Source organism: Gracilinanus agilis, chromosome 4 (assembly GCF_016433145.1).
Source record: "Gracilinanus agilis isolate LMUSP501 chromosome 4, AgileGrace, whole genome shotgun sequence".
Taxonomy (NCBI): Eukaryota; Metazoa; Chordata; class Mammalia; order Didelphimorphia; family Didelphidae; genus Gracilinanus; species Gracilinanus agilis.
Window position 1 is genome coordinate 433,873,692 of NC_058133.1, and position 21,378 is coordinate 433,895,069.

The 21,378-nt window shown below is 38.2% G+C and overlaps 1 protein-coding gene and 1 pseudogene across 6 annotated transcripts in view; one reads left to right on the plus strand and one right to left on the minus strand.

Annotated features, from left to right (window-relative positions):
- AFDN (afadin, adherens junction formation factor) overlaps positions 1 to 21,378 on the plus strand; it is a 189,074-nt gene that overhangs the window by 40,826 nt on the left and 126,870 nt on the right. The window lies entirely within an intron of this gene.
- On the minus strand, positions 16,520 to 17,072 carry LOC123243795 (annotated as a pseudogene).

A 21,378-nucleotide genomic window follows, 5' to 3' on the forward strand; every position in this document is an offset into this window, starting at 1 on the left:
AGATTTGTGAATTACTCCCACATCTATATGTATCTTTCCATCTTTCCATAGGTATGTAAGCCCCATGAGAGGAGGGGTGGCCAGGGCCTGGCAACACTGTAGAGGCTTAAAATTGTTCATTGATCGATTGGTATCTTTCCTCCCTTTAGATATTTTATATTAAAGGGATGAGATGTGATCTTAAAAAATGTTATACTGCTTCTTAGTTCTATTGGAAGTCACTATAAAGTAGGTGTAGGGACATTGGACCGTATCATTTTCCTCCCTGATGCATCTAAGAACCTCTAGGTCATTGATGATGAGCCTTTTAGAGAGTGCCAGGCCCCACCCCCACCTCATGCCCCTCCAGAGACTTCATTCTGTGCCCCTCCCCCACTGCGTGCTAGGTATAATACGCGCTCCCCCCCCCCCCCCCTTTACTCCAACCAGGGGAGGGAAGAAGCACTCCCATTGGACTGCTGGGCAGAGGGGCGGGTGATGTAGTCAGGCTTGGGGAGATGGAGAGATGAGAGGCACAAGCACTCTGCTCCCCTCTAGTTATGTGTCCTGTTCTGAGCTATGTTCACCTCAAACCTAGTTTCTCACCAACTGCACAATGAAAATCATTTTTGCTACAGACTCTGCCATCTGTGTGTACTATGATGCTGTGACCCTCCCACACTACTCTACCCAGAGGAGGGAGGGAGCATTCCCATTGGACTGCTGGGCAGGGAGGGACTGGTGATGTAGTCAGACTTGGGGAGATGGGCTGGGGCAGCCCAGCTGTGCTTCGCTCCAACTTAGTAGTTAGGAACTCTGGGAACTCTGTGCTGCAGGGACAGGCACACTGGGTCCTTGGCATGAGTGCTCACAGAGAGGTCTCTTGTGTGTTGTCAGTTCGCCATCATAACTCTAGGTGTTACCTACCTGTATACCCTAAGGACACCTAAAAGGCCCCCATGTACCTGGAAGTTGAACCCTCCTTTTTGTGGGGAGAACAGGGATTGTTTTGATTTTTTTTTTCCCCCCTCCAGCACTTGGCCTAGAACTTGCCATATTCTCCAGCAGACTGCCTCTTCTATCATTTTCACACTCTAAAATCTTCAATTTCTCACTGTCTACTGACCACTTCCTTGCTACCTATAAACACTTCTCTATGCCTCCAAGCCAAATAAATGTGTTTTCATTCCTTCATTCATTTACTAGATATTTAATACAATTACAACACTGGAGACTTCAATTTAGAAGGTTGGAGGTCAATGCCTAGGCAATCAGCTAGTATTTCCAATTCAACTCAGCTGGGAGGGGATGGGGATAGAATCTAAGAATTGTGAAGATTAAAGAGCCAGTTCTCTTAGTCATACCACTCAGCTAATTCCCCAGGGCTCTTGTGGTTGGATGATCCTTAGCTAACATTCATCTCCTATCCTCCTAATCCTCTCATCTTCACATATATACCTCAAATCCAAAGAACTATATGTGGATAGAGAGGCAAGTTGAGAGGAGTAAATAATTAATACTTTAAAAAAAATTCCCTGCAACCTCCTTTTTGTAGTATTAAAATTTCTACTTGTAGTTTCACATTATTAAATATATAAATATAAAATATGAAGTACGAAGTTATAGCTGATAGAAACATACTTTAGCCTCTTTTTCTCCTCTTACTTGCTAGCTGTATTTGGCCTTATGCTTTGATAAAATGCTAGACCAGGATGCTCACACAGGACTGGAGAAAAAATAAAAAAGTAGAAAGAAAATCAAAGCTGACTATCTGTTTTCTACCCTGGAAGATTGGAAGAATGTTGGTGCCCCTGACAGATAACTGCCAAAGTGATATTATCTAAAAAAAGGTCTGATCACATTACCCAGTAAATTGCAGTCACTCCTGTTGTTTCCAGGATCAAATGCAAATTTGTCCTAGCATTTATATCCCTTTATAGTTTTGCTTCAACTTACCTTTCTGCCTTATCACACAATTTATTTTCTTTCAGACATTCCAGAGTCTGGCCACATTACCCATTTGACACTTTATCTCCTGCCTCTATCCCATTGGATAAATCCTGATCCCCATGTTTGGAATATATTGTCTCCTTACTTTTTTTATTTCCTTCCGAGTTCAGCTTTATTTCTGTTTGAGGTTTTCCCTGAACTTTCTAGCTGCTGTTGCCTTTTATTTATACATATTTTAAATAAGTGTGTCCATGTTGTTTCCTTGTATAGAATGGATGCTCCTTAAGGGCAAGAACTATTTCATTTTTGTCTTTCTGTTTCCAGCAGTTAGATCCCTGAAATCTAGCAGATACTTTATGCTTATTCATGTAAGAATTAAAAGAACCAACAACCAATGTTATAATAGAAGGGGAGAGAGAGAGTCTATGAGGTAGGACTCTCTTCTTGCTCTCTCCTCCCACCAAGTATACACTGATGAGACTTCAAGGGGGTGTCACCCCAAAACTGGGTGACCTGGATGGTCATGCCTCCCCACAGGAGTTAGGGGCAAGGCTTCCCTATAAGAGGAGGTATGGGGGACCCCAATCTGATTCCAAATGAGGGCAGGGTTCACACAAGCCTCCCCTGAGGTCAGCTAACTTCACAGCAAGTGGTCTGGCTCCAAGATGGAGGCAGCCAGACCAAGCTGTGATTCCCCTCCCCCTCATCTCTCAGGCACTCTGGAACACTATCTGACTAATAAATATCTTTTATTAATATCAATATAGGGATTTAGGAAAGGGGTGAGGGACAGAGGGATTTTGGGGTGCCCTCTTTATTTCTATGGGGTCTGTCACTCAGGTGGGAACCTTTGGGGTTCCCACTCCTAAGCGTTCCCTCATTCTGTTTCTGTTTCTATCCTTTTCTATAATTGTAAGCTAGACTGGAAAGAGTCTCTCAGCAAGTTGGGTAATGGGGAAGAGCCTAAGAGATGCTCCCAAAATGGAGTCCCAAAACTTAGCTGACTCAATGATTGAAGTCTTGATGGGTAAGATGCAATGGAATCTTTGACCAGGGAATCAGGGTTTCAATGTCCAGAGAAGGATCCTCAGGAAGCCCTCAGGACTGGATTCGAGCTGAGATGTTTTCCTCCTCCCTCTCTCAGTCCTCCACTGGAACTCCTTTTCCTCCTCCTTCCTCCAGAGAATTACCCAGAATCCTCTCTGGTCCCAACTGTCAGTAACTGTCACCAACGGCCTTCTTCTGGCTCTTTTTGTCCCATCCCCCATCCTTACATTCATTTGCCTTCCCATACCTCTCCCTCATAAAGAAATGGCTCTTCTTGCAAAGGCTAACCCCATTGCATTCATAAGTGATCCCATCCCTCTCATCTTTTTTAGCAAATTGGCTCTTTTGTTATTTACACCATTTTATAAATCTTAAATCTCTCCTTGTCTACTGACTTCTTGCTCCAATCCAATAAATATTTTAGTGCCTACTCCTATTTCAAGCACTGTGCTTAGTTAGCAGTGTGGGGATACAATTAATAAAAAGAAATATGATGAGCAAAAGATGAAATAACCAAGGAAACAAGGTTTGATCTTCTAATCATATCTGTTTATTAAGCAGTACATGCCAATTGCTTAATAAATTGGGACCAAACTCTTACTTCAGATTAGGGTTAGAGCCCAGTATAGCAGAAGACAGACTTTTATACAGTAAAAACAGTCACATAAGGCCAATTACTTTTTTTTTTTTAATCCCTACCTTTTGCCTTAGAATCAATGCTAAATGTTGGTTCCAAGGCAGAAAAGTGGTAAGGGCTAGGCAATGGGGGTTAAGTGACTTGCCCAAGGTCACATAGCTAGGAAGTGTCTAAGGTCAAATTTGAACCCAGGACCTCCTAGGCTTAGCTCTCAATCCACTCAGCCACTTCACGGCTTTCAGGGCACTTAATTAAAAGGAAACAATACATTAGGTAATCTGATTTCTCACTGGATGAAAGATTAAGGATTTTCCTAGTTGGGTGGAGGATGAATAGGTGCAATTCCTTAAATTCAGGAAAATAGGTATCCCTCTCCTAGTATCTATAAACAATCAAAGGAACAATAAATGATTGATCAGTATAGGGGCAGTTTTCAGGTAAAAAATATGGATTGCTTACAGCCTTTCTGGTCAACATAACCCAAAGCTTTGGTTAAAGTTCTCTAAACAGCAGGTGTACAGGTGGTTCAAATTTCCCACCTATGGAAGGCTAGGTTCAAATAATTTGACAACTGAATAAAGTTTTCCTTTGACATGATTTTATGAAAGTTCAAGTTGACTTTTGTCCCTGACAAGCTGTCTGGAAGAAACCCCCTTACTGACCCATGTCCCAGACTGAACCAGAAACCCTCAAACACTTCTTAATTACTTTAGATAGGATTAGCAGAGTCCCTCTTCTCAAAAATCTATATAAATAGCTCATTGCATTCTATAGTTCAGTGAAATCCCAGGACTGAGTTTCTGTGCGTCTTCCCAGATAAATCTTTCTACTTTGATTGAGGACCATTATTATAACTACTTTGGTAGTTATGTATTTTTTCAGGTTGATACCTCATAGTAAGGAATTTGGATTTAGCCCATAATTGAATAGGAAGGGAATTGAACTAGCCCTAGAATTGAGCCACAAAATGGAATCAGTGTGGTTCACTCAGTTCCCACAATTAACCCCTTGCTGTCCCAAGCCCCTTCCTTAATTTTTCTTTAAGAAGACAGTCCCTGCCCTCAAGAAGTTTATGATCTAGTGGAGGGAAACAAAAGGAGTTTAGAAGGGGGGTGGAGAAGGCTGGGGCAGAGTAGTCTTGTTCCTTGGCGTTGAAACTAGGAGGAACAGTGAACACTGTAGTGGAGTTAGCCAAAAAGACAGTATCTATCTTCCTTTAAAGAAGGTATTGGGAGGACTTTGGTACTCTTCTCCCCAGCCAGATAAGAGAAGAGGCTGAGGGAAGTGGTGTCAGTGGAGCCTTCAGGAGCAATTGGGTGGAGATTAGAGGTCATGAGCTTATTAAACCTGGGAGGGCCATCATGTTCTGTGGAGCTGAAACTAGGTAGATCCAGGGTAGACTGAACCCCAAGGTCTAGTTTCTGCCCCCTCTGTAAAGGAAGACTGCCTACATTTTTATTCCTCTTTTATAAAAAAAAATTCACTTGATCCTTCCATCCCTGTTCATGTTGTTCTTATATGTTGTTGTTTCATGACTATTAAGTTTTTGTCTACAATCCGTGCTTCCCCTTCTTTTTTCTCTTTTTTAAACTCTCTTTAGTTTGGCTTTTGACCTCAACATTGAACTGAAACTTTTCTCCAGAGGCAATGATCTTTTAATTGACAAATCTGTTTTTGCACAGTCTTCATCCTTCTTGAACTTTGACATTGCCCATCATTCTCTACTTGATACTATCTTTTCTAGGTTATTGTTCTTAGTTCTTTCTTGGTTCTGTGCTTATTTGTCTTGCCTATTCCTTTAATCAGTTTTTGATCCTAGAAACAATAAGGAGTTTTTTTCAGTTTTGCAGTTTTTTTGAGTAATCTGATCAAACCTGATTTAGGAATATCATTTTGGCTGTTGTGCTGCTTGGCAGAGGGACCAGGAGGTTAAAAAAAATGTCTTCAGGCTCACTGGAGGGGAGCAACTCTTTCAAGTCTCTCTCCTTTCTAGTAATGAACTGGAGGGTGGCTGAGTGTACACAGATCACATTCTGCATGCCATCTTTGGCATTTGTGCCATAGGTTTGCCATCACTGATCTAATTAATCCAAAAAGGATACCCCTCTACAAGTACCTATGTGATCCTTCAGCCTTTGTTTAAAGACCTCAAGAGATGAAATTCCATTACCTCCTTAGACAATCTATTACATTTTTGGATGGTTCTAAATTTTTTTTTTTTTTTAGTCAAACTTAAATTTATATAGTTGATATATGGAAAGTAGTGAAATAGCGTATACCTTCATTCTGTATTCACTAACTGGTGGAAAACTCAATTGAGGAAATGATAGGATAGCCTGGTGAAAAACAATTCTTAACTATCATGAAATCAACTGTGGTGTTAGTTTTCAAATGAATAAAGGAATTAAATGAATGTTTGGTTTGTACTGTATATGTAGTGTGTAAATTTGTTTATAAAACCAGTTTTTAAGATGTAGGGCATGCAATCTTTCATTTGGGACTGGTTGTCATCCTGGAACAAATGAAGGATTAAGTCCACATGTTTTTTCTTCTATTATACTTTTGAGAAAGATTATATATACATATATATTAAAGTAGTTAAGCTTTAATATTTTACATTTTGAATACAATAGAAAAAAGTCTTTGGTTTGAGAAACACCTTTAAAACATTCCTAGAAGTTTCTTCATTGCATGTTAGTACTCAAATATTTTCTATTTATAAAAACTACCATAAGCAAGGCTACTTTTTAGGTGAATTCCCTCCCTGCTCCCCCAAGAAAGCTGTGACTTGTGTTTGAACTACAAGTTCTTTATTTCAAAATTTTAAAAACTTCCAAAAATTCATACCTAAAAGCATGTAAACTTCCAGTGCATGTTTACTGCCCAAACTATGAAAGGATTGCTCTGTGTGTGTGTGTGTGTGTGTGTGTGTGTGTGTTTTTCAATAAAATTAAACTAAAAGGCAGCTCTGTCAAAGAGAATTTGATCTCTTAGTTGTCTTGTATGTTGGAAATCACATGAATGTGTACAGATGATAGATTCTCTTCCCTCCCCCTTGCTCCCTCCTTGCTCCCTTTTTAAATTTGGGCAAGTTATAGAAAGAACACCTCAGGAAATTAAGTTTCCTTTGTGTTATCAAATGGTAAACTGCTGTTTCCTCCATAGGGTACTAAAGAGGCTGTTCTCCTCTTGAAGTAAACTAAGCTTTGCCAGAGGCTGGAAAAAAGATTTTAAACAGGAGTAATAAGGTGAAAAGAAAGTGATTTGACCATCAGCTGTGGGTTGAACAATTAAACCTTTAGACTAAATGGTTTTCATTAACCTGTCGACAGAGTCTTCTTAGATTTATAAGTGAGTTTATAATAATTTGGACAAAGTGACCAATTAATTCATTAATGAGTTAATTCATTTTTTTAAAAAAACACATATTTTTTTCCAGTAGTTACTGGAAAACAGAAAGGCAAGGCTTAGGTCAGTGATAGTGAACCTTTTAGAGAGGTGGGTAGTGTAAGAAATATCCTCAGGTGTGTATGGAGTGGGGGAGGGGAGCAGAGCAACCCAGCCAGGGTCCCTCTGACTTTCTAGTAATGAACTCTGTGCTAGGGCGATGGTGCATGTTCCTACAGAGAGGGCTTCGAGTGCCTCCTATAGTACTTGTGGCATAGCTTGGCCTAGGCAAACTGGGGTTAAGTGACTGGCCTATGGTCACATAGCTAGGAAGTTTCTGTGATATTGGAAGTTTGGGAGTCTTAATATTGAGATCCATGATATAAACTTCCTGTGGACATTTAGGGGACTTGAAAATGACATTTCCAGCTTCAAGGTTAAGATGGTGGCAGAGTAAAAAGCAACTGTTTAACCTCTCCTAACCCACACATATAGGACTCCTCAAAAGGACATAAAAACAAATCCAAATAAACGAAGGGACCCCACAACAGGGCGCAGCATTGAAGATACGTGGGATTGGGGCATTTCCATGCTATAAGAGGGTGAAATAGCTCTCACTAAAACGTGAGCAGAGCAACTCCCTTCCCCCCACCCCCCACACGACCTACAGGGCCAAAGCCAGCTCACAAGAGTTAGAGCAAGTTTAGGGCATCCATTAAGTTATTGGCAGCTACCTGGCATCACCAGGGCCTGCTCCTGAGAGCAGCAAGACTTAAGACCCCAAGAGGCTAAAGAATGAGCACACTTTGAACACAGACCCTGAGCGCAGGCGCAGACCTTGGGTGGGGACTGAGTGCAGAGGGGTGCATGACTGTGGAAGCAGCGTCCTGAGACTGTTAAAGGAGCTTCGGGCAGTGTAACAAGCAAGGGGACCACCAGGAGGCTTGACCCTGAGAACAACAAGACCTGAGACCTCAGGAGTCTAAAGATCACAGACAGACTCTAAAGATCACAGACAGACCCTGGGTGTGAGGATAAAGCTGAGATGGCGCTGGCTAATAATGGCAAGCCATAAACAAGAACCCCAGAAGAGAAAGATCAAGAAGAAATCTTTAACACCCGACAACTTTTACACAGAAAAAATCCAGACAACAGACCAAACAGCAGAGGAGAATGAACAAGTAACCATATCCAAACCTTCCCAAAAAAATGAAAACTGGTCACAAACTCTTGAAGAGTTCAAATCTGAGATTATGAGAAAGATGGAAGGGATCTGGCAAGAAAATAACAGTTTAAAAGGCAGAATTTCACAATTAGAAAGTGAGGCTCAGAAATCAAATGAATTGATAAGCAAATTGAAGACCGGAAATGACCAGCTGGAAGCCTTGAAGAACCAAACAGACCAGATTTAAAAGGAAAACCAAAAGATTATAGCCGAAAACCAGTCTCTAAAGGCTAGAATTGGGCAATTAGAAAAAGATGCCCCCAAATCAAAAGAATTGACAAGCAAATTGGAGACCAAAATCAAACAGCTGGAAAACAGGGTAGACCAAATTGACAAGGAAAATCAAAAGAATATAGCAGAAAACTAGTCTCTAAAGACAAGAATTGGGCAAGTAGAAGCCAATGCTCAAGACAACAATAACAAAGAAAGCAAAGACTGATGAAATAGAAGGAAACATGAAACACCTCATTGAGAAATCGACAGATCAAGAAAACAGGTCTAGAAGAGACAATTTGAGAATCATTGGTCTTCCTGAAAAAGCAGAAATTAATAGAAATTTGGACTCCATACTAAAAAAATTATTCAGCAAAACTGCCCTGAAGTTCTACTAGAATGCAATATAGAAATTGAAAGGATCCACAGATCACCCTCTACACTAAACCCTGAAAAGACAACCCCCAGGAATATAATAGTCAAATTCAAGAGATTCCGAGTAAAAGAAAAAATTTTTACAAGAAGCCAGAAAGAGACAATTCAGATATCAAGGAGCACCAATCAGGATCACACAGGATCTGGCAGCCTCCACACTACAAGACTGCAAGGCTTGGAATATGATATTCAGAAAGGCAAGAGAACTGGGTCGACGACCAAGGATCACCTACCCATCAAAACTGACTATATACTTCCAGGGGAAAGTATGGGTATTCAACAAGATAGAAGATTTCCAAGTATTTGCACAGAAAAGACCAGGATTAAAGTAAAGTTCGATATCCAACCACAAAAACCAAGAGAAACACGAAAACGTAAATAAGAAACGGAGGGGAAAGAAAGAAAACTCTTATTTTTAAATTTGTCTCTTTAAGTGCTTCAATAAGATCTAATTATTTGTACTCCTATATGGAGAAATGTTATGTGTAATTCTCTGTAGTGAACTCTATTGACTATTATAGTATCCACTATTACAGTAATTAGAAGAATTATTCACAGGGGGAGGTTGGAGTACTAAATGGTCTAAGATGATATGGGGGTGGATGGGAAAGAGGGGGGTGAATAGTAGAGGACACCAAGAGAAATTGAATGAATATGAAAAATAGAACATTCTATTACACACAAAGAGGGCATGGGAAGGGGAGGGGACGAATACTATTATAAGAAGGAGAAGAAGAGAGCAATAAGAGGTAATATGTAAACCTTACTCTCAGTGTAATTAACCCTGAGAGGGAAGAGTAGCTTTATCCATTGGAATATAGAACTCTTATCTAACCCTACTGAGAAAGTCAGAAGGGATAAACGAAGGGGAGCATGGGGGTGGGGAGGTCAAAAAAGGGAGGGGAGTAGAAGGGGGAGGGAATTTATTAGGCCTTAAAAATAAAAAGAGGGGAATAATAAGGGAGCGGGTAGAAAGGGAAGTTAATCAAGGGAGGGGATAAGGGATACTGGTTTAAAACAAATCACTGCTTTAAAAGGAAATAGCCTAAGAAGAAGGGGTAGAACTAGGAGAGGATACCAAAATGTTGGGGAATATACAACTGATAATTATAACTCTGAATGTGAATGGGATGAACTCACCCATAAAACGGAAGCAAATAGCAGAGTGGATTAGAAACCAAAATCCTACCATATGTTGTCTACAAGAAACACATATGAGGCGGGTGGACATACACAGATTTAAGGTAAAGGGCTGGAGCAAAATATTTTTGGCTTCTTATGAGAAAAAGAAGGCAGGAGTGTCGATCATGATTTTCGATAAAGCCAAAGTGAAAATAGACATGATTTAAAAAGTCAGGGAAGGTTATTACATCCTGGTAAAAGGTAGTATAGACAATGAGGAAATAACAGTGCTCAGTATGTATGCACCAAATGGTATAGCATCCAAATTCCTAACGGAGAAACTGGCAGAGCTCAAGAAGGAAATAGATAGTAAAACCATACTAGTGGGAGATCTAAATATTCCTCTTTCAGATCTAGATAAATCAAACCAAAGAATAAAGAAGAAAGAGGTAAGAGAGATGAATGAGGTCCTAGAAAAATTAGATTTAATAGATGTGTGGAGAAAAATAAATAGGGACAAAAAGGAATACACCTTTTCAGCTGCACATGGTACATTCACAAAAATTGACCATTTAATAGGACATAGAAACACTACAAACAAATGCAAAAGAGTAGAAATAATAAATGTAACCATCTCAGATCATAATGCAATAAAAATAATAATTAGTAAGGGCACCTGGACAAAAACTAATTGGAAATTAAATAATATGATTCTCCAAAGCCAGTCAGTTAAAGATGAAATCATAGAAACAATCAACAATTTCATTGAAGAGAATGACAATGATGAGCATCCTACCAAACTCTGTGGGATGCAGCCAAGGCAGTACTCAGGGAAATTTATATCCTTGAGTGCATATATTAACAAATTAGGGAGGGCAGAAATTAATGAATTGGGCATGCAACTTAAAAAATTAGAAAGCGAGCAAATTGAAAATCCCCAGATGAAAATTAAATTAGAAATACTAGAAATCAAGGGGGGAAATTAATAAAATCAAAAGTAAAAGAACTATTGAATTAATAAATAAGACTAGAAGCTGGTATTTTGAAAAAAAACAGATAAAATAGAGAAAATACTGGTCAATCTAATAAAAAGGAAAGAAGAAAACCAAATTGATAGTATCAAAGATGAAAAGGGAGACCTCACCTCTAATGAAGGGGAAATTAAAGCAGTCATTAAAAACTATTTTGCCCAATTATATGACAATAAATATAGCAGTCTAGGTGATATGGATGAATATTTACAAAAATATAAATTGCCTAGATTAACATCAGAAGAAATAGAATATCTAAATAATCCCATATCAGAAAAAGAAATTGAACGAGCCATCAAAGTACTCCCTAAGAAAAAATCTCCAGGGCCTGATGGATTCACAAGTAAATACTATACAATACTATACAAATTATTTGATATAATAAGCAAAGGAGTCCTACCAAATTCCTTTTATGACACAAATATGGTACTGATTCCAAAGCCAGGGTAGATCAAAAATAGAAAATGAAAACTACAGACCAATCTCCCTAATGAACATAGATACAAAAATCTTAAATAGAATACTAGCAAAAAGACTCCAGTAAGTGATCAAGAGGACCATCCACCATGATCAGGTGGGATTTATACTAGGAATGCAAGGATGGTTCAACATTAGGAAAACCATCCACATAATTGACCATATCAACAATCTAACAAACAAAAATCATATGATTGTCTCAATAGATGCTGAAAAAGCCTTTGACAAAATACAGGGCCCATTCCTATTGGAAAATCCTGGAAAGTATAGGAATAGAAGGATCTTTCCTAAAAATAATAAACAGTAAAACCATCAACAAGCATCATATGCAATGGGGATAAATTAGAAGCCTTCCCAGTAAGATCAGGAGTGAAACAAGAATGCCCATTATCACCTCTATTATTATACTAGAAACACTAGCAGTAGCAATTAGAGAAGAAAAATAATTTGAAGGTATCAAAATAGGCAATGAGGAGACTAAGCTGTCACTCTTTGCAGATGATATGATGGTCTACTTAAAAAACCCTAGAGAATCAACTAAAAAGCGAGTAGAATTAATCAACAACTTTAAGCAAAGTTGCAGGATTCAAAATAAATGCACATAAATGATCAGCATTTATATATATTTCCAACACATCACAGCAGCAAGAGGTAGAAAGAGAAACACAATTTAAAATCACCCTAGACAATATAAAATGCTTAGGAATCTATGTACCAAAACAAACACAGGAATTATATGAACATAACTACAAAACACTTTCCAAGCAATTAAAACTAGATCTAAACAATTGGAAAAACATTGATTGCTCATGGGTAGGACGAGCTAACATAATAAAAATGACCATTCTACCCAAATTAATTCATTTATTTAGTGCCATACCTGTCAAACTACCAAAAAACTTCTTTACTGAATTAGAAAAAACTATAACAAAGTTCATTTGGAAGAACAAAAGATCAAAAGTAACAAGGGAAATAATGAAAAAAAATGTGAAGGAAGGTGGCCTAGCAGTACCAGATGTTAAACTATACTATAAAGCAGTGGTCATCAAAACAATATGGTACTGGCTAAGAGACAGAAGGGAGGATCAGTGGAATAGACTTGGCATAAGTGACATCAGCAAGACAGTCTATGATAAACCCAAAGAGCCCAGCTTTTGGGACAAAAATCCACTATTTGACAAATCTGCTGGGAAATTTGGAAAACAATATGGGAGAGATTAGGTTTAGATCAACATCTCACACCCTACACCAATATAAATTCAGAATGGGTGAATGACCTGAATATAAAGAGGGAAACTATAAATAAATTAAGTGAACACAGAATAGTTTACTTGTCAGATCTCTGGGTAAGGAAAGATTTTAAAATCAAGCAAGAGTTAGAGAAAATTACAAAATGTAAAATAAATGATTTTGATTATACTAAATTAAAAGGCTTTTATACAAACAAAAACAATGCAACCAAAATCAGAAGGGAAACAACAAATTGGGAAAAAATATAATAAAAAACTCGGACGGGGGTGTAATTACTCAAACATACAAGTAGTTAAATCAATTGTATAAAAAATTAAGCTATTCCCCAATTGATAAATGGGCAAGAGACATGAATAATCAATTTTCAGATAAAGAAATTAAAACTACTAATAAGCACATGAGAAAGTGTTCTAAATCTCTAATTAGAGGAATGCAAATCGAAACAACGCTGAGGTATATCACCTCACACCTAGCAGATTGGCTAAAATGATAGTAAGGAGAGTAATGAATGCTGGAGGGCATTTGGCCAAATTGGGACATTAATGCATTGCTGGTAGAGTTGTGAACTGATCCAACCATTCTGGATGTCAATTTGGAACTATGCTCAAAGGGCTATAAAAGAATGCCTGCCCTTTTATCCAGCCATTCCATTGTTGGGTTTGTACCCCAAAGAGATCATAGACAAACAGACTTGTATGAAAATATTTATACCTGCCCTTTTTGTGGTGGCAAAAAAACTGGAAAAGGAGGGTATGTCCTTCAATTGGGGAATGGCTGAACAAATTGTGATATATGCTGGATGGAATACTATTGTGCTCAAAGGAATAATAAAATGGAGGAATTCCATGTGAACTGGAAGGACCTCCAGGAACTGAAGCAGAGCTAAAGGAGCAGAGCCAGAAGAACATTGTACACAGAGACTGATACACTGTGGTAAAATAGAATGTAATGGACTTCTGTACTAGCAGCAATGCAATGATCCATAACAATTCTGAGGGATTTATGGAAAAGAAAGGTACCCACATTCAGAGGAAGAACTACAGGTGTGGAAATACAGAAGAAAAGCAACTGCTTGAACACATGGGTTGAGGCGGACATGGTTGGGGATGTAGACTCGAATCTACCACAGCAATGCAACTATCAACAATTTGGGAATTTCTTGATTGATGACACGTTAAAACCACTGGAAAGGCGCATTGGCTTTTGGGGGTGGGAAGCTGGTCGGAGGGGGAAGGGGATAGTAAGAACATGAATCATGTAAGCATGATAACTTTTCTAAAAAATAAAAAATTATTTAAAAAAAAAAAGAAAACTACATTTCCCATGATTCCTCATAATACGGGTGGGCAGGAAATGTGATTCCCATGATTCCTCATAATACGGGTGGGCAGGAAATGTGATTACGTAGACAGAGGTATAGAGTCTAAGAACTTGATTGGGTCATGCATTTTCCTAGGAAGCAACTAAGGGGAAGGTATGGAGGGCCATTTGAATTAGATTTTTTAACAGGCGCGTGGTTTTCTCAATTATCAATATGGATTACATCAAACCCCTAATATTTTAAAATATACCTTATTATATCAATTTTATCTGTAACATTTCTGAGACCAGATTTAAATACAAGTCCTCCTTACTCTAGACCTGGCACTCTTTTCTATCCTTTGTGCTACCTAGCTGCTTCAAATTAATTGATTTAAAAAACGTTTTGTGTGTGTACATATATGTGTATTTTAATATTGATTAATGTATAGGATTTGTGCCAGAAATGCTATTAAAGGACCAAATGAGGGAATACTTTATTATAGTAGCAACTGACAATGCTATTTCTAAAGAAAATTTACGTACAGTTATATAGAGAGCAAATGAAAAGGATACTGTACCATCATTTTAAAGTGATATGTCTTTCTAGAAAATTTTTCCCACCCCCATTACCTTACATTTTTACATTTGAGAACATTAAAACTTTTTTTTGGGGGGGGTACATTTCTGATACTAATAATGTAAAGTTGTCGGGTTCTTTGCACCAAAATTCTAGCATGGAAATTTCTTTTTATTTAGAAAAGGTAAAAAATGGGACACTGACAGCAGATCATTTGGACAAGTAGAGAAAAGTTCTATAATTTCAATGGCAAGTTATGATATTGGTCTAGGAAAATAGACTATTCTCTAATCCCAAATGAGATCTTTTTGAAAGAGGATATAAAGTACAATTATACACTGAAAAATCATGTGTACAATTTTGAAACAATAGATGACTGATCTATTTCAGGAAAACATTTTTTTCCTCTCTAAGTAATAAATAAATTGCCACACAAAAGTGTAAGGCAATATAGGAAGGTGAAAGGAGACTGAAATTAGGGAAATTTAGAGATGCACTTTTTTTTATAGCCAAAAAAATTAGCCAACGAATCATTTATTAAGGCCATGTTGTCTGTCACACCTCCCCACTCCCCCTGGCTGTCCGGTGCTATTCCCTAGGTTGCGGACAGTCTATTTTTTAAAATGCTGAATGTTAATATTGCTGTTTATTTAGCACAGTTATTTTGATGTATTCATATTATGTTTATTGATTTTAATTCTGTCAGGCTGAGCATAGTGACACATGCCTGTATGCCCTGTTTTACTGGGGGAGGTTGAGGCTGGTTCAGTTGAGCTCAGGAGTGTCTGCATGAATTCTATCATCAATTATGGTGAGCCTTTTGTAGCTGAGGGACTACCAGGTTTCCTAAGGGGATTAGAAAAGGGGAACAAGTTAAATTTGTATTGAGATCAGACTCATGGATGACCTCTGAACTTATAGTTCTAGCTTAGGTGAGATAGGGAGACCCAATCTTCTGGAATCCACAAAGGAATCCTTGAAAAAGAAATTTAGCAACTTTTATTTTTTAAATGGTAATTATTAAAAACCATTTGATATTGTGCTTCTCAGACCTATGAGCAGATCTCCCCACTCCACGCCATCCATTTGTTAGGAAGAGAGTTATCTAATTTTATACCACATGTTTACAAAGTATGGGAACCCTTTGGGAAAAGGGACTCAATGATTTCCACACAGAATGATAGTCTCCAGCATTCTGATATGAGGAAGGGAGTTTTGATGGGCTTTCCTTGAATTTTGAAGTAACAGTGGAGATCCAGAATCACTCTTCTCCCTACCAGTTAAAAAAAAAGCTTTTATTCTAATTTGTTAATTGTTCTATTAGATACAAAGAGGCAGGTTGTTATTCAGGGAGGCCTGACTTCCTATACTTTAAGCCTTGGATAGTCAAGTCAATAACTATTAAGTTGCCACAATGTGCCAGGGCACTGTGTTAAGTGATAAAGATACCGAAAAGGTAAATGATGGTTTCTGTCTGGAAGGCTTTCACAATCAAGTGGCAGAGGAGGTGCTAAATTGCATTAAATGAGAGAGTTTGCACATTTGGAATTTGCTCTTTCACTGAAGTCCTAGGCCATTCCCCTTCCTCCCTCCCCTCCCCCCCAAACAAAAAGTATATGCATTAGATAGTATTCACTTAAATATTCTATAGTACTTTAGGCTTTATTCAACCTCTTTTTGTTATTTCTCAACATATCACTAGTACTTTTTCAATCAAGAGTTTCTAAATATGTGTTTTTTTTCCTTTTAGGGGGATGGGGACAAAAAGTATTTTTATTGTGACACCTGACAGCTCAGGAACACTGCCTTTGGTATCTTTTCTTTGGTATCTTCACTGCCTTTGATATCTTTGCCGACTTAATTCAGCAGCTTGTACTGTGCCTTTCTCAGGAACATATACTGTCCAAAAATTTTCTGATATCCTTGTTTTTGACTGTGTTGGCCTTTTGGGTCAGAGCAGCTGAGTTTGATATAAGTTCAATATAATTTCCTTCAAGAGTCAACTCATCTTTCTGGGCTTGAGAAACAGCACAGGCCATACATGAGCTGATGCATACTCTATGGATATAATTTTCATTTAAAAAATGCCTGATTAAAACAAGTGAGCCATTTTCTTGAATAACAACATTGATGGAGAAGTGAGCATACAGAGCCCTCATCTTGTAATGAAAACCTAGGGTTGTTATGCCTTCAATCCTGTTATGTACTTGACTACAGATTGTGTACATGAAGGCAAGTTCTTTTTGATTTCCCACCACTTGGCTCCCTTGCAGACTATTTTTTCATTCTTTCTAAGGAGACTGAGCTCAACATTGATATGGTTGAAATTCCTTTGGAAGATTCCTCTTGATTCCCTTCACAATAACTGTCCTACTCTTTAAGAGAGATGTTGAAGTTTTCTGGTATGTTGATCACCTGGTTGCTTGGAATGGTCTTCATTTTGGTAGTGAATGGGCCAAAGAATGAGGTTTTTCTCCTAATGTGTAGGATTTACATAATAAAATTATTACATTTACATAGGATTTACATATGGGAAAATGTTTCCAGTCCTGTTACTAAAGAAAAGATAATGTTAAATGAATAGATCACTAAAAGGGAGTTGAACTCTGAGTAATATGAAGACTAGAGAATAGATGATGTAACATACATCCCACATCTCTGTGGAGTTTATAGACTTCTGGGACAGACCCTTGTGTGTGTGATCAGATGTCACTGAATTAGGTTTTTAAACTCAAATTTCTTTGTCAGAAGGGAGGGTCTGGTAATGGTGGTGAGAAGATTTTTTTGATGCCAACTGTGTTCTGGCAGGCAGATGTCCTGGAGGTAGATATACGACATGTACACCAATAAGTATACTACAAGTTAGAATGCAACAGAGGTACAGGAGAGATCCAGTGTTTTAAGAAATGTGGGACAAATGACTTTTTTCTTGGGAGTGTGGCTAAGGAACAGAAATTCTTTTTGGAGAAGAATGGCATCTGATCTCCACCCACCAGGGAGGCCCAGGTATTAAAGGTAGCCAGTAAGAAGCTGGGATGAGATTGGAGAACAATTAGTAGACCAGTTTATCTGGAACGAAAGAGTTCATGAAACTGAGTAATACGAATTAAGACTGGAAAGGCAGGTTGGAACTAAATTGTGGATGGCATTAAAATGCCAAGCTATGCTAAAGAATATGTATTTTATATTGTAGATTAATGGGGAGCTGCTGTATTCATGCTAAAAAGCTTTTAATCTTCAGTACACAAATGAACTAATGAGACATTTGTAGTGCACAGATTATTTTGGCATTAGTGTGAAGGAGGTGTGCTGGTAAAGGGGAGTGAGTAGAGACCAGAAGACTCATTAGGAAGGCACTAGAGCAGGGTAGTTCAGAATTGATGAGTTGATCTAGGATCAGTTTTTAATCTGTGGTCCATGAGCTTGGTTTTTTTCTATTTCGTTATAATTGTTTTCTTTTATAATCTTACATATTTAAAAACATTATTCTGCTAAAAGGACCTATGATACAAAATAAGTTAAGAACCTCTGATTTAGGTAATGATTGGTTGACTTAAGATAGTTGCAGTGCAGTACAAGAAGTAACTATGTGACTTAACTCTGTCTCAGTTTCCTCATCTGTCAAATGAGCTGGAGAAGGAAATGACAAACCATTCCAGTATCTTTGCCAAGAAAACACCCTATGGATCCATGAAAACCTGGACCCAACTGAAGAATGACTTAAATGTGAGCCCCCCCTCCTTAAATTGATACATAAATACATACATAATACATTTTATATACTCACGTATATAAATTTACTTTTGTTGGTTACATTAAAATTGCTAGGTATCTTACTCCTTCCTCCTCACACCAAGAAAGGTGTAAGGATGGGATTTGTGCAAGGGCAGTGGGACAAAATGAGCCAGAGGAGTGGCTAATAGTTGGTGACAGTTACTGGCAGTTGAGACCAGAGAGAATTCTGGGAAAGGCTGCAGAGAAAGGAGGAGGAGGAGGAGGAGGAGGAGAAGGAGGATTGAGGGAGGGAGGAGAACAACCTAGCTTGGATCCAGTCCTGAGGGCTTCCTGAGGAGCTTTCTTGGGACATTGAAACCCTAATTCCCTGGTCAAAGATTCCATCGCATCTCACCCAGCAAGACTTCAATCATCCAGTTAGCTGGGAGTGATCTCTTAGACTCCTTCACCCATTACCCAACCTTGCTGAGAGATCCGCTTTCTTTCAAATTTACAATTATAGGAAAGGATAGAAATAGAACTAGAAATAGAAACAGAAGAAGGGAGGAGGGGAGACGCTTAGGAGTGGGAACCCCAAAGGTTCCTACCTGTGTGATGGTCCCCATAGAAATCGAGAAGAAAGAACCCCAAAATCCCTCTGCCCTTCACAACCCTTTCCCCAATCCCTGAATTGCGAATAATAAAAGCCATTCATTAGTCAGAGTACCTGACTATTATTCCAGAGTGCCTGAGAGGGCACAAGGGAGAGGGGAACCACTGCTTAGTCTGGCTGCCTCCATCTTGGAGCCAGACCACCTGCTGTGAATTTGTCTGACCTCTGGGGAGGCTTGTATGAACCCTGCCCTCATTTAGAATTGGTTTGGGGTACCACATACCTCATCTTATAGGGAAGCCTTGCCCCCAATTCCTGTGGGGTGGCACAATCATCCAGGTCACCCAGTTTTGGGGTGACACCCCCTCAAAGTCTTCCAGAGTATATTCGGTGGGAGGGGAGAGCTAGAAGAGAGTCTCACCCTCATAGACTTTTTCTATCTCCCTTCAATCATAACATTGGTTTCTGGCTCTGTTTATTATTACAAAGGCATAAATGGACTAAAAAATTTAAATATTTTAATGATGTCTTGTGTTTCTATTTATCATTTTTCTCTGGAGATGGGCATTCTCAAGTTATTTTTTAAATATTAATTCTGTAGTTGAATATAATCTCATTTCACTCTTCATTATTTCATGTAGGTCTTTCCAAGTTTTGAATAGTCTGTGTGCATCATTTTTTAGGGCATATTAGTTAGTATTCCATCACAATCAAAGACCACAGCTTTTTCTGTCATTCCCCAACTGATGGATATACCCTTGATTGCTAGGTCTTTGCCACCATAAAGAGAATTGCTATAAATATTTTTGAATATAATGGTTTGTAGAAGTGGATATTGAAGGGACCATGGAAATTTCAAACTTCTAAAAACTATATGACCGTGGAAAGCAGTCATTTAAAATATAATGCTTTATTGAGAGGTAGATGGGGGAGGGGCACTGTCTCTAGTCATGGACCCAAGACATGCCCCCAAATTCACAGAAAAATCCCTTACTAATGGAGAATCCTGATGTAATCAAGTCTCCCAGAAGGGATTATAACATTTTTACTGTAGTTGGGAAGTGTTGAATAGTTTTACATTGGCTTTACAATGGACACATTCAAGCTAATTAACACCTAAATAAATAAACAAACAAATAAATAAATAAATTGGAGAATAGTTTCACAATGGATACATCAAGCAAATCAGTATTTTAAAGAAATGATCCAGAAGTTGGAGACCTATACCGGGAGGGGAGTTGTACAGGACTGGATTATCTAGGAGGGGCTGATGAGAGGATCAGTCAAGCCATTGGGTTTGGCCTCCTGGAAGAAGCTTCAATAATCCAAAGATACTACAATAGGAGAGTCTTCTAAGAAAAAAGGATACTTAATATTTCTGGATCTAAGACCATCAGTCTGGGACTCCTCCCTGGGGCAATTACCAGATAGACTCACTTAAAGCTGTAAAGTTTTTATAAGGATATGGGGTGGGGATACCAACTTTTAGATATTAATAACTTGAGAATAACACACTGATTTCTCACTCCACACAGGTTCTTTTCCTTTTCCTTCATATCCCTGATTTCCCTGATCACCTTGGGGAATGGACCTAACAAGTGGTATTGCTGGGTTTACTGTTATACACCATTTTAAAAAGCTCTTGGATATAATTCCAAATAGCTGAAATGGGTGGATTAATTCTCAGTTCCACTAACAGTGTGTTATTGTCCCCATTTTCAACAGCTCCTCTAACATTTGTCATTTTGTCCTTTTGTCATCTTAGCTAATCTGATAGTTAAGAGATATTTCAGAATTGTTTTGATTTGCATTTATCTAATCAGTAGTGATTTAGAGCATTTTTCATGTCTATGGCTTTGATTTCTTTATCCAAAAACCATTTTTTTTTTAAAGCTTTATTTTCTGTCTTAGAATCAGTAATATTGTTTCTAAGGCAAACAAGTGGTAAGGACTAGGCAATTGGGGTAAAATGATAGGGTCACAGAGGAAGGTAAATGTGGTCAGGTTTGAGTCTAGGACCTCCTGACTCCAGACCTGACTCTTTAACACTGCCCTTGTTTATCTGTTTTGACCATTTACAATTGCAGAGTGGACATTTGTATTTTTAAGACCCTATTTTATGATTGCTCTATCAGAAATATTCTGGGTTATCAATGACTATCTGTGCTAAACTTTAGGATACAAAGACAAAAGGGAAAAAAAGACCATTTCCTCAAGGAATTCATATTCTAGTGGCAGATATAAATGCAGTACACGTACACAAATGAAGACAAGTTAATGTGGGTAGGGGAAGAGCACTGACAAAGTAGGTTAAACATTAAAGACTTTATAAAAGAAAGCCTTAAAGAAAAACAAAAGATTTTTTTAAACAAAAAGGGTTATATATGAAATCATAAACCTTATATATGGCTTCTTTTT